Raw genomic sequence first — 13,025 nt, 5'->3', positions numbered from 1 at the left:
AGCATGAGAGAAAAGCTCGTGAAAGCCTCCAAAAGATGGATGCATGCATTAATTTGTTGGAATAATTGGATCAAATTGTGGTCTAAAATGCTTCCCACACACGGGGTTGTCTTTTGGCTGCTGGAAATTTGATTTAGTACAAAGTAAAGCTTCCCAGTGCCGGCAAATAAAAACTCCCACACACAGTCAGACAGTGGACCTCAGCACAACTGTCTGGCAGACTGCGGCTTCAACATTAATTACTGAAGGTGGACCAGCTGTCACAGCAGCCACATATTTTGTTTTTATTCAAAGTGTTAAAACTCAACGTGTCACGGAACAGACAAGCCTGGGAAGTGCTACACAGTTCTCCTCCACTGGTTTAAGAAACAGCCTAACTTGCAAAGAACACGACTTGCGTTGTTGCTCTAAATGCTCTCGGAGCACTTTGACCTGTAGCGGTCGCCACGATGCCCTTGGACAACCTGATGCAGACGGAGCGCACTGAATAGGTCTTGATGTGAAAGGTAGAGATGTTAGATAAATGTCTTCACAGTCAAGGCCTTTGCCCTCTTGCCGATGACGCATTCTTACACTGCAAACGCCGACCGCCCCCCTTCACATCCACGTTTATAAAAACAGACACACATTGGCAACAATTGCACTGAGGGCAACATTTGTTTAGGGACAAGGTGACCCTGTTGCCTAGGGGCCTGTGAACAGGCACAATGAAGGCCTCTCATCCCGCACACACCCAGCCGGTTGTGTTCAGAGGGATGACGGGGGTCGAGCGAGAGAGCGCATGGTGACACCCCGCAAATGCAGTGTTAAAACCCCTTTCAGGAAACCCCCCCTTGACATAGCCCCTTTCATATCCTCGCACAGACGGTGCAAAATCCCCGCTTGTAACCCAGAGTCACGCAGTCAACAGATGGAGCGGCTATTGAGTGAAGGATTGTGCCGGCAGAGGCGGCGCCTCCTCATCCATCCCCGATGGAAACAATGGGGCAGCAGGTCAAGAGTGCTTTCTCCAAGAGGAGGAGGTCAGGGGTCACAGTTACGCTTCCACACAGAGAAGCTATACGAGCCTACGGGGACGCTGACAGTCTTTCATGGATGGTGGGCAGAGGGGAGAGGCTGGTGGCAGTATGCGCAGCTCTCTTGACTGCTTGCCTGATCATACCGCGAAGGGGGGGGGGGGGCGCAACAGGAGAGATTGTGTGAGAAAGTAGGACAGCCATGTTTGTATTTAACCTACAAACAGACACCCCTGTACACATACATGTGTAGAAGAGACACATAAAAATCCCTCAGGGCCAAGGAACCTTATTTGGCAAATGGGCCGGATGTTCAAAATGGACCCTGCGGACTTATCTGTGAGAAAGTAGAACCAGGTAGTTCATCAATGAAGCGCTTATTCAACAAAATTCATTTTCATCGCGACTCATTTTCAATACCACTGTTCATGGTCACAACCATGACTTTGTTTACATGCAATCAATAACCCTTTCAAAGTCCAAATAGTGGGCTTTGAAAGGCCATGTAAACATGCGCAAAAACACAAATATGGCCATATACGAGTTTTTAAAAACCCAAATCAGTTCCCTGAGACACCCTTTGTAACCTCCATTAAAAGAGACATTGCGGTGATGCCGCTTACTCAATATCCATTTCTTTACCGCATTTTCACGTTAATGTTTGTCCCTGAAAAATAAAATAAATAAATGATTCATTGTGGCTCAAACTATCAGCATCATATTATAATACAGAAAAAAAACGGTCATGATGGTATAAATTAGGGGGTGTTATATTGTCCTGAAGTCCTTATTAACACTTCCAGTGCCTGTGTTTTCAAAATGCAAATGGATGCCACGGAAGATGCTATGAATAGCACATAATGCGCATGATAACACACACAATCACAAAAGCGGTCGGAGCTTTCTGGAAAGGAAATTATATCCTTTTTCATTGACCAGCAGTGCTGCTATCATGTGGCTTTGACCTGGGAGTCAAATAGTCATCAAGGTTGCGCTGCCTCGCTGGCTTTCCATGGACAGAGAACACAAAAAGCAACAAAGAAGGTGCGCAGTGATCCCACAATTTCAAGCGGCAAGGGCAGCCACATCAGAAATGAAATATTGCTACCACATATTTTTTAAAGATTGCTTTATGAGGCTATTTTGCACTTCCATTAGAGCCCAAGGTGTCAGCAACATTGTAGTAATTGTCAAGGAAGTGCAGAACCCCCGCCACCCCTAACCAAAAAAAAAAACAAAAGACTTCCTACCACTTGGGAAATGTTCACAAATCACACCTAATTAAACACAAAAGCCCAGTCCATGAAATTGGAGCACAGAAAGCTATTAAAGTTCAAGTCTAGAAAGGTTTTGCAAGTCGTTAAAACACTTCAAATTGTTGTTGAGCACAGTGGGCCAAATGGAGCTGTTTCCTTTTCCCTCCCTTTCATAATACATCAATGCTTTGCCATTTTGGAACAAACTGCTGTTTAAGCTCCCATTTGAAACAGAGAAGAAAAAAAAAACGACTCCGCGAGCCCGCTGAAGGGGATCTCTAGAAGTGCCGTCACGGAAAATGTCCATAGAAGAGAGGCTTTTTTTTCACACCATAGATAAAAGCCTGGACTGCACCTGCATGCCACAAGGGAACGGACAGACCTATCAGGTGAGGGCTGCATTCCGACCTCAGCTTATCAATCCCAGCAGCTATTAAGGTTTCTAATATTGTTCTTTTTTTTTTAAAGAGCCTCGGCACAATGAAAGCAATTTAGCCCCAGTTGTCCCTTTTTCCTTTGACAGTCTCATGAGGTCCTCTTGTTTTTCCACAAATAATACAGCTGGGCTTGGCCCCTTGTTTAAAAGATTAATAGTATGCAGTCTTGGCAGAGAGGCAATCAGCGAGGCTGTCGGTGACAGCAGAAAAAGTGTGAAAACAAGGCAAAGAGGCGACGCCATTGTCACAGTTACCATCGGCTCGCCGCTGCTTTTATGCCCAGCTGTCAATCACGGCAAACCGAAGCAAAAAGAAGGAATTTGAATGATAAAACATAAGTCATGAGCAGGCGATTTCCCTGTCATCAGCTGTTTGCTTGTGGCCCACCACGGGCGGAGCGACTTCACGGCATCCATATGGATATTTTTTGTTGGCTCTCAATCATGACACAATATGTTGTCACAAATGGATTCCTCTAGGTTGTTGACAACTAAAAAGTTCTTACTATGCATCTATTCTAACGAGTCAAAATGAGTCATCTATTTACTGAACTATGTGCTAATAAGATACATTTGCTAAACCTGAGTCAGCAATAATTAGCTCTTTGAAGTGAACATTTTACGGAACAGAAATAGACTCCGACTGTCCGGCTATTTCTAACAACGTGGAGCCAGCAAAGTAAAGGTGAAAACCGTCAAGTGACACAATATAGTACTTAAGACACCCAGACTTTCTCTTCAACTGACTTTACCCTTTCGAGTCGCAAACTGCTTGATTGGCCCTTTGTGTCTGATTAAAAAAATCACATCCCTTAGCACCTTCTAAAAAACTCAGAGGCTCAAGGATGATTGCGACACTCTCAAAAGTGCAAAATGTTCAGCTCATCCATGTTTATCGCCACAAAACAGCATGACAGCCGCTAATGACAGCCCCACAAGAGACAAAGCGGAATATATTAAGAAAAGAAAAAAAAAAAGAAGCTTTCTGGTGAAGGCGTAAGAGGAAAAACAGCTGCTGTCTCCCTTTTTCCCTCCGCTCATCCCACGAGAGTCCCATGCGAGCTCCCTGATCCTAGTTTGTGTCTGACAGAGGGGACCCGAGCTCTGTTCATCTCGCATGGCAACCCTCCTCCTACTCCATCCCCGCACCGTCGCCTCCTGCCTCGCCGCCGCCGCTCCGCTTCCAGGAGGAAACGTTGGCGAGGAGGGAGGTGGGTGGGGGTGGGCTACATCAAGGAGAGACTCTCCCAGTGGGTTCCCGTCAGTTCCAGGCCATTGCACTTTGCTCGTTGGGATTTTTGTAAAGACGCACAAGCAGGTGTGCGCACACACATATCCATGCACATGCAAACGACTATTAATGGCTAAGATAATGTACTGTGTGTTGTTTTTTTTCTGCCTTATGCTCCCATGCTTAAAAGCATGGAATGTCTCATTTAGGATTTCCCCGTGACTGTAATAAAGTGGTGGCAAAAATCTCAGACAGCTTGTTTAAGTGGCTAAAATGAGTTGATAATGTAAAAAGCAGAGGCAGTCGAATGCTTGATGTGGCCAGTGGCGACGTGCAGCCAAAAGGCATGACACACTTCCGCGGTCTTTGGGGACGAGCTGAGAGCGACAGGCTGCCCTTGTGCATTCCCGCTCTACAGATGTTGCCGTGGAGAGAGGCTGACTGGCTGGCTGGCTGCTGTGACAGCTGGACAGCTGTTCCTATAGACGTAGGCACAGAAGCATGGTGCGGAAATATGAAGGGGGAGGGGGGGGTAATGGTGTATATTTGGTTCATGTGTTTAAAGCTGTCACTTTCACCAACGGTGCATGAGCACGAATGGGGAAGTAAGGAGAGTAAAAGCATACAGATGGGTGCATGGCAGACTCCACTAACACTATTTAAAGAAGATCCAAAAACAGGAAGAGATGTTGTTGTTTTTTTAAAGCGACTTGTCATTTGTCAATCCCAAAACGAACACTAAACTGGCCACTTGGCATCAGCTGAAACATTTGATTCACTCTATGATGTCTATTTGAAATCTTGTGACTATTTATCATCATAACCAACTTTAATATGAACTTCACAGAAAAATAATGTGTTTGAAGGAGAGGATAATTGGCTAAGTCTTAAAACACGCAGTGACTTCCTGTGTGAAAGGCAGCCTAAATCGAGGTTAAGCATAAACTATATAAACTTAAACCCCAACAGTTCTGAAATTTAAAATAAAAACAAAAAAAAGCAATAACCCGCTGCTCAAACAGTTCAGATCATGAAGGTAAAAAACTTGGAATGACGCCAGTTCGTTCTGCCGCAACGCTCAGTTTCCCAAGCAGGCTGGGCCATTCATTATGCCACTAAAGGTCAGCAATTCGTTCAAGTCAATAAAAATGTGAATAAAACTAAAGGCTCACAAGACGGACGCTCTCGTAGCCTTTGGTCGCCCATCAAACTGCGAGTAGGTGAACATGGATATTGTCGGGATCAAAGGTCGGAAAACAGACGTGATGTGGAGGGATATACTATGGCGCTATGCCGGGCCGGCGGTAATCAGGGTCAAACTCCACCAACTGCTCACACACGTGGATACAAACATATATATATTTATGCAAAGCGGAGATGAAAACCAAGCGACCAGATTAGACCACGGCTAAATACGTTGCATGTAAAGAGTGCTATTAGGCACTTTTGAATGGACGCCAGTTGCCTAATTATCATAAAAATATAATTGTGTTATTTGGGAAGGGAAAAAAGTGATTGCTCTGGAAGCAAGTCAGGAAGTGCATATGGGCTGCTTTATTGCTAAGCAACCAGTCATTATCCTCCAGAGTGGAGCGAGGTGACCGGCCATCCGTCTAACTCCGCTGGCTCGTCTAGCTCCGGTGTGCCCCCCCACCCGATGCAACCACATCCCCACTGCTCGCTCTCCGCCTTCCCCACTCGCTCGCCCTCTCTGCTGTCTCCCCGTCCGAATACAAACAGAGATAAAGAACGCCGCAATCGCTCTTGACACACAAATAGGTTAACACAATAAAGCCGGCTTTGCCTGGCTCACTCGAGGGAGGAAAGCAATTCCAGCGGCAGGCAGGAGGTAATAAAACAGGGCTAGGAGTGTGTGTGTGTGTGTGTGTGTGTGCGTGTGTGTGTGTCTGCAATACATGTCCTCGTGTCAATGTTCCTATGTTTTTGTATGTGAGTGGAAGCAGGCACCCAAGATCTTTGGCTTCGGGGTTCAATATCGTCTGGATTTCCAACCTTTCCTTGACACAAATAACATAGTGGGGGAAAGAGATGGGAATTCCAGTTTCTCCAACATTTTGATGAAAGAAACTGGAGCTTAATAGCAACAATATAGCTGACTTGCACCAGCCCTATTCAGATATGTAAATGTGCCCCTGCGGGTCAGCTGCTGCGTCTTTTAGTCTGCATCCCGCTCGCTCGGAATTCTCCATGTTGACTGAATATGGGTTTTATCCGCGCAAGCCTCGGCTTACTGTCCCCGCCGCCGACAAATGCTAAAAATCTCCAGTGTTTTATTAAATCGTCCAGCATTAACGCTCAACTTTGTGCAGAAAATTGTGAGTTGGCTTGCGCAATTACGCTCCCGACCAGACAACATTGTTTTCTGCAGTCGGTGAAAATGTCATTACTTTACAGCCAGCGCCTTACAATCGGGTAATGGCCTCTTTTTGTCACGGACACAAACGGTTTGTGGGAGGTGTGACGGCGAATAAGTGTTACGCATTTTGAAACAATGTAATATGCAAGCAGCTGGCGACGGAGTTATTTGGCGATACGGAGCAAGTGACAGGAGAAAATACAAGTCAATAGCTAATTCCTGGACTGACTGCAGTATAATCAAAGGCATTGAACCTTGATGCATCCATGCAGATGATGTATCTCCCTCCAGGCAATTATAGACAGAGGACGTAGGTCACACATTGCCTCATCTTCTGTATGTCAATACACAGAGGGAGGGGACAACCCCCAATTAAAGCATCTGGAAAAGTTTGGCTGTGTATATATAAACACGGGACAGGGCGGCCATTTGTTTAATGTCAGCCAACTCCGCACACGTCTCTCTCTGTTCCCCCACCACTCAGGTAATCAAACTGCATGGATGTAAATTGGTGGCTTTTGTCAACAGGGAATAAATTACGAAAGCATGAAGAGAAAATATCTTATCTGTCTGATGTATTTCCTGCTTCTGCAGAAAGCCTGAGGAGGGGGGGGGTGTTAGCAGGCCAAAATGTAGGGAGATGGAGATTAGGATGATGTGCGGTTCCTTGTTCCATTAAAGTTTGATCTTCCTCAATAGCCGAGGAGAATCAGATATCTCCCATTCAAGATTAAAGTACACCAGCATAGAGGTGGGGGGGGGGGGATTAATCAGAGGCCTGCATGAGAAAAAAAAAAAAACTAGCCTTGCTTCTGGCATGGAAAACAGTGGCAATAAAGAGTTTGCCAGATAATGTGAAACACAGCGAGGCACAATGGTGAATCAAGCAGCGTGTACGGGCCTCCACAAAACACATCAAAGTGTAGCCTGGACTGAGATACAGTAGGTGGAGAGCAACAGCGGGGGCCCAATCTGATAGCGGCCAAGACCGTCATTGCGGTGTAGTGGTTGGGCTTGAAGAGGGCACGGGAAGGATTTTCCCATGTTGCTCACTGTCGCCAGACTCCTTGAGCCTCGCCTCCTCTCGCTGAGATCAATGACGCCGGGGTGATTTCACAGCAGCTTGCACTGTCACCCAGAACAAATCAATGTGAGCATGAGGAAGGCAGGAGAGGCATTGTTTTTAAAGGGAGCAAATTCACAGTTGGGGAGCGTGTCAGATTTGTTTTTATCCTTCAGCCAGGAACACTTTGGAAGGAGCACGCCTGCCCTTGCCTCTCTCACTGGGATGGAGAGCCAAGTAAGATGCACAGCTATCAGGCATGCAGGAGAGGATATTATTGCTCCTTTCGGAGTCAATGAGGTGCTAGCCTCCAAGGTACACACACTAGACTGTTTTTGGCACGAAAAAGGAGCACTTACTTGGGAGTCTAATAATTAGCCCTATGGGGTCGATTGTACCATGAAGGACACGGACGGCCTCGCGTTGTACTCATTAACCGCGTATGAAAAGCACATGAGCTGTTTTAAACAATAAAAATGCATCAGCTCACCTCAACCTTTCCATATTAAAGGCTACACATTAACCGAGACGTCTGATGGGACGTGACTTCCATTCAGCCTGATGGAACCAGAGGATGGGGGTGGAGGTGAGAAGGGTGGGGAGAGGTCAGGTGCTCGGTGCTTTCCTCAGAATCTTTTTTTTTTTTTTTTAAGTGGGCCTTGAAAGTGAATTCTTAATAATATCGGCCATTGTCCTTTACTGTCAGTCAATCTTTAGCCCGCCTAATTAGCTAAGCCAATCAGAGGGGTAAATTTAGCAGACTATTTAGCTGAATCCAATCAGAGGACGGGAAAATGTTGGCAGAGTCTCTGATTGGAAACAACCATTTCAACGCTGTTCCCAACAGTCTGAATTGTGAAGGCCCTAAGTAGATTACATTTACATGGAAGCTTAAATTTGATTGGACCAAAAATTCAACATCAACTGTACACATCATAGAAGCTTAAATCTGATTGGACCAAAACAAATTAACATCAACTGTACACATCTGTAAGCAAAAAAAAAAAATCACCAGGAGCAGCCGTGAACCACCATTTGACCCTGACATCGCAGAAACAGATGGGGCCAAAAAAATATGAGGCTCTCGTCTGACACGCCGGGTGCAGCCGCAGTGAGGGCGTGACGGGGTCAAGCATCCGAAGCTAAAATAGATATCGTTGTGGAGGTATTGCTGCTAACTATACAACAAGGCAACCGTGTCATGTCAGGCTGCCTCTGCTCCTGCAGCTGAGCAGAGAAGACCTTCACCCACAACCGTACATCCATGTTTATGTCACAGCCCGTTTTCTCGTTCACAATGACGGAAGGGTTGAAGGGTGTTTTCGTCCCACCGCAGCGATGATTGGTGTGCAATGCTTTCATGTCTCTTATGTATCGTGGATGGTGCGAAAATCAGGACGGTGGAGGTTATATTAAATCATGTAAAGCAGAAGAAAGACACGATGTGTCTCTTTTGTTTGCATGCGCGTGAAACTTTTCAGGAAATTAAATACTTTGATCAAGTGTCTAATGAGAAGCTTCGAGTGGAAATGTGGCTTCGAGTGTCTGCTGATGTTTGCTACTTAAAAGATATAGTCATGGCTGTCTGGTTCAAAGCCATAGTCGTTTTTTTTCATGACATCTATAGTGAATATATGGACAACAGATCTGTGCCTAAATGTTATTAATCAGCGCAAAAGTGTACACACGCACACGCACACACACACACACACACACACACTCATGCTGAGACTATTTTAGTCATCTTAATTGCTAAAATGAGATTGGCTGCCTGCGGGTAGGTTTTGAGACAATCAAACCATGCAAGGATTAAAGAAGAGATTAATACACAGAGCAGGAAATTAAACTTCAGCAACTTAAACGATATTCAAGACTGCTTCTCTCGTTTCACTGCAGGCAGCTGTATTAATAAGCACCGAATATGTTAAGGCCACCAAGCTATCAATCAATCAAACTGATGTGTGATTTAAGAAAAGGCCTTTTTCTTTCGAGCGCATTAATTGTGTTGCTCAAATATTCTCAATGGCTTTGAACAGTCTTAACGAGTTGCAGAAGTGACTTTCAGTTTTGAGTTGTTGTCATTGCAGTGTTGTTAAAGTGTGGAGCAACAGATATGATGTGTTAAGGGTACGATTAATATATGACGATGAGATAACCGGGACAGTACCACTCCTTGCATTTGTGACTTGAGCAAACCAATCCAAATGCATATTTTGTGTATTTTTGATTGTCATTTTCAATGTCACATTAATTAGACCAGTCTTACAAAGTTTAAGTTTTTTGTCTCCAACATTTTTTAAACAACTAAGCAATGTTATTATCATCTAGTTAACGGGTTTTCACGCTTGTGTGACGATTAGAGAAAATGGGGATGCATGCATTCTCTAAATGATACAGGTATTATTGTACCATGGTTAATTTCTTTTTAAATTAAATAATAGTGAACAATGTTACTTGTTACCTTGTATTTAGAAATAAAAATAAAGGATTTCTGATGGAAACTGTGAGAGACCCCCGAAGCAGATCAATTACATTTCCATTATTTTCCAAGGAGATATATTGATTTTCAATCAGAACAAATCTCATAAGTCGACCAGTATTCCTGGAATGGATTGTTTAACCTCAGGGGCTCCACTAAATTTCTCAAGATTCAACAACAGGAAGCGAGACAGGCAAATTGAGACACAAGTTGAAGCAAAAGCCTGCAGTACGACATTTGGAGGTCTAAAGTGAGACGAAAATAACAAAAGCTTTCAAAAGCAAGTCGGGGAATAAAGTGGCAAAAAAAAAAAAAAAGAAACTCCGCAAAGGTAATTCAGTGACCTAGATATTAAAGCTTCTCTGTCACGCTGTTTGCCGGTGCCTCGTCCAACCATCACGTTGAGTTAAGACAAGCATTATGCTGGCAAGACTATTTGTTTAGGTGAGGAGCAGCCGCAGAGCTAATATGAGCACAATTTGCTCAGCAGGTCAGAGGCGCAGAGTGGAGGAAGTAAATGAGGCAGTTGTGCCCCCTCGGGTGCAGCCCCCTGCCTCATACATCACTGGATGTTTTATTCAATACAGCCAGGAAGGCTCCATGGCAGGTGCCCTGGCTGAGGTGCGGGGTAGGGGGGGGGAATTGGGCATATTACATTCAGCAACCTGCTAGTCGACGGGAGAGAGACAGACTGGCTCCAGTCGGGTAGACATAGTAGGCTATATTGCAAGGATAATGTGTGCCCAGCGACTGCTGTGATAGGCTCCAGCGCGCCCCCGACCCTCGTGAGGATAAGCGATTCGGAAGATGAATGAATGAATGTATATATATGTGCAGCGTTTTCGCTGCACAGTCAGCGGAAATTATATCGAGCATTTATTTATGCATTGGACATTCTATTAGGTACACTTGCACAAACTAATAACGCGACGGTCTCTTTTCAGTCTTATACTATGACAGCTACATTGACAAAAGGCACATACAGGAGTTTTTTTTATGACTAGTACGGTTATACTGTAAACATGCAAGTATGGAATGCAGTTCATTTGACTCCAAGGTAAGTGAACTTTTTACGACTCCACCCAATTAAATTATGAGCAACACATCTGCAGAGCAGTTAAAAAAAAAAACATAAAACAAACGTATAAACATATTAGATTTCATAAGAGTGCCGTGTGCATACTTGTACAATAAAGTGTGTGTGTGTGAGGGGGGGTATAGGAAGCCCAAAGTTCACTGGAGCCGAAAGAGAATAAAGTACTGTTCTCCCATTCAAAAAAACAAATACATAGATAACCAACCAGCCAGTTTGCGGTAAAGGCTGCGTGTTGGTCTGCTTGCCCGTCTGCCTGCAGAGGGCACACACACAAGCTCCCTCCCCATCATCCTTGGGAGTGAAAAGTTTTACAGTTGGACGCTCACATCTCGGGTGAAGTTTACGAGCTCTGCAGTAAAAATCCTGCCATAATAAGCAGGAAGACTATAAAAGCACAGTGGATGTCATTAACACTCCGGGGTGAAGAAGCACTAATTGCACAAGACATTCGCAGTGAGAGGTTCGCACGTTTGGATCAGTGCCCGCAGGAGGAGCTGTGCAGGCAGGCACCGTCCTCGGAGCCCTTCAGTCACACTTCAAAGTGGATCCTGGAGCCATTCGATCATGTCCATTTTACAACACTTCTTTTTCTTGTGGCTCACACACACGCCAACAATGGGCTTCCATGCAGGACATCATTAAGCGTCGAGTCAACAGCTTTTACTATACATTCACGATCTCGTTAGCATCCCAAAGACACAGAGGAAGATTCTGACAGTGCGTCCAATTTTGAACGGGTGAAGCCCTTAAAACAAGACTTTAGGATAATATATAAATATATTTACCATAAATTGTTCCGTAGTGCAGACTAGAGCTCCATGCAGATTTATAACATTGACCGAGCAAGCAGCGCGCTCCCAATTAGAAAGGCTTCATTTTGCTCCAATCCAGCAGAGCTGATGTCAAACGGAGATGAAGTTGATCCTCTTCTTCCTCCACCCGTAGCGATTTAAATCCCACACTTGAAAAGCTTTTTGAAATTTTCTCGGATCGCCTGCCAAATTTTTAACGGAGGGCAAACGATGCAGAAACAGGTCCTCGGAGGAACAATTGCGCACAGCAAAGTGCGCTTCAAGCAGTCGACGTTTCGCCTCCGGAGCGACGTGAAAGGTCCTGGCTTGCTTTTAATTTCACAAGATGTTATCTCCAAGCGACGAGGCAGTTAGTGGAAAGACTGGGTGCTTAGCTTATGCGCTACGCAGTATTCCACAATTCCAAGAGAGAGAGAGAGAGAGAGAGAGAGAGAGAGAGAGAGGAAAAATATCCCAGCCGTTACGCATCGATTTAAAGTGGTCTAAAAAAGATGATTCAAATATATGAATACAATCGAGGCAATCCTGTAAGAATGGCGCACTGACAAGAATAAAAACTTAGACCGAAAAGGGGGAATCTTCTAGGGCTGCTGGGGAAAGGAAAAAGAAATCCCGGTGATCCGGCTCCGCTCGGTCCGTCACTTTCTCCCCTCGAAGATGTTCTTGCCTCCACATCCACAATGTGGATGGATCTCCGGCTGCTCTTATGCACTGATCTCACCCCGTGGTGCTCTCTTTGGTGCATGAACCAATAAAAGGGGCGGGGGGAAGCAAAAAAAGGCTGAATTTGGATGAAAGGGATGGGAGCTCCGGGATGCGGCGTTCCTTCCCTGATGCCGAGCTGCTGAGACTGACAATAACCCGGAACGCTGCAACCCGTCAGGCTGTACAGACCGCCCACCGACCAATCAGCGAAGCCGGCCAACACAAACATTCCCACGACTCGGCCAATCAACAATAATTGACGACTGTTACCATAGAAATGCATGGCGTCTGAGCGTCTGAAACCACGTTGTTTACTGGAGTAAAAAAAAATTAGCAAATGCAACATTTAAAAAAAAAGTGCAATATTAATTGACGTGGCAGAATACAAATTGGGATATTTAATCACCATTTACTCTTTAATCACCTCCGCACCACTTCATCCATCTTTCGGCAGCATACTTAAAGGTTAACTGTGACATCCCTTATTGGGGAGAACCCAAGTCTGACCCAATACTGAGAAATAAAGAACTGCAATGCGACTACAATCATACAGA

The 13,025-nt window shown here is 45.0% G+C and overlaps 1 protein-coding gene across 1 annotated transcript in view; it reads right to left on the bottom strand.

The window, feature by feature from the left end:
* Positions 1 to 12,612, bottom strand: part of fam222a (family with sequence similarity 222 member A) — a 41,347-nt gene extending 28,735 nt beyond the window's left edge. Inside the window, exon 1 of the mRNA XM_037258552.1 lies at positions 11,740 to 12,612. The gene's annotated coding sequence lies outside the window, so the exon portion shown is untranslated. The remainder of the gene's footprint in view (positions 1 to 11,739) is intronic.
* Between the last annotated feature and the right edge of the window lie 413 nt (positions 12,613 to 13,025).

This window comes from Syngnathus acus, chromosome 9 (genome assembly GCF_901709675.1).
Source record: "Syngnathus acus chromosome 9, fSynAcu1.2, whole genome shotgun sequence".
Lineage (NCBI taxonomy): Eukaryota > Metazoa > Chordata > Actinopteri > Syngnathiformes > Syngnathidae > Syngnathus > Syngnathus acus.
The sequence above is the reverse complement of the archived record's forward strand: the minus strand, read 5'-3'. Positions and strand labels throughout refer to the sequence as shown.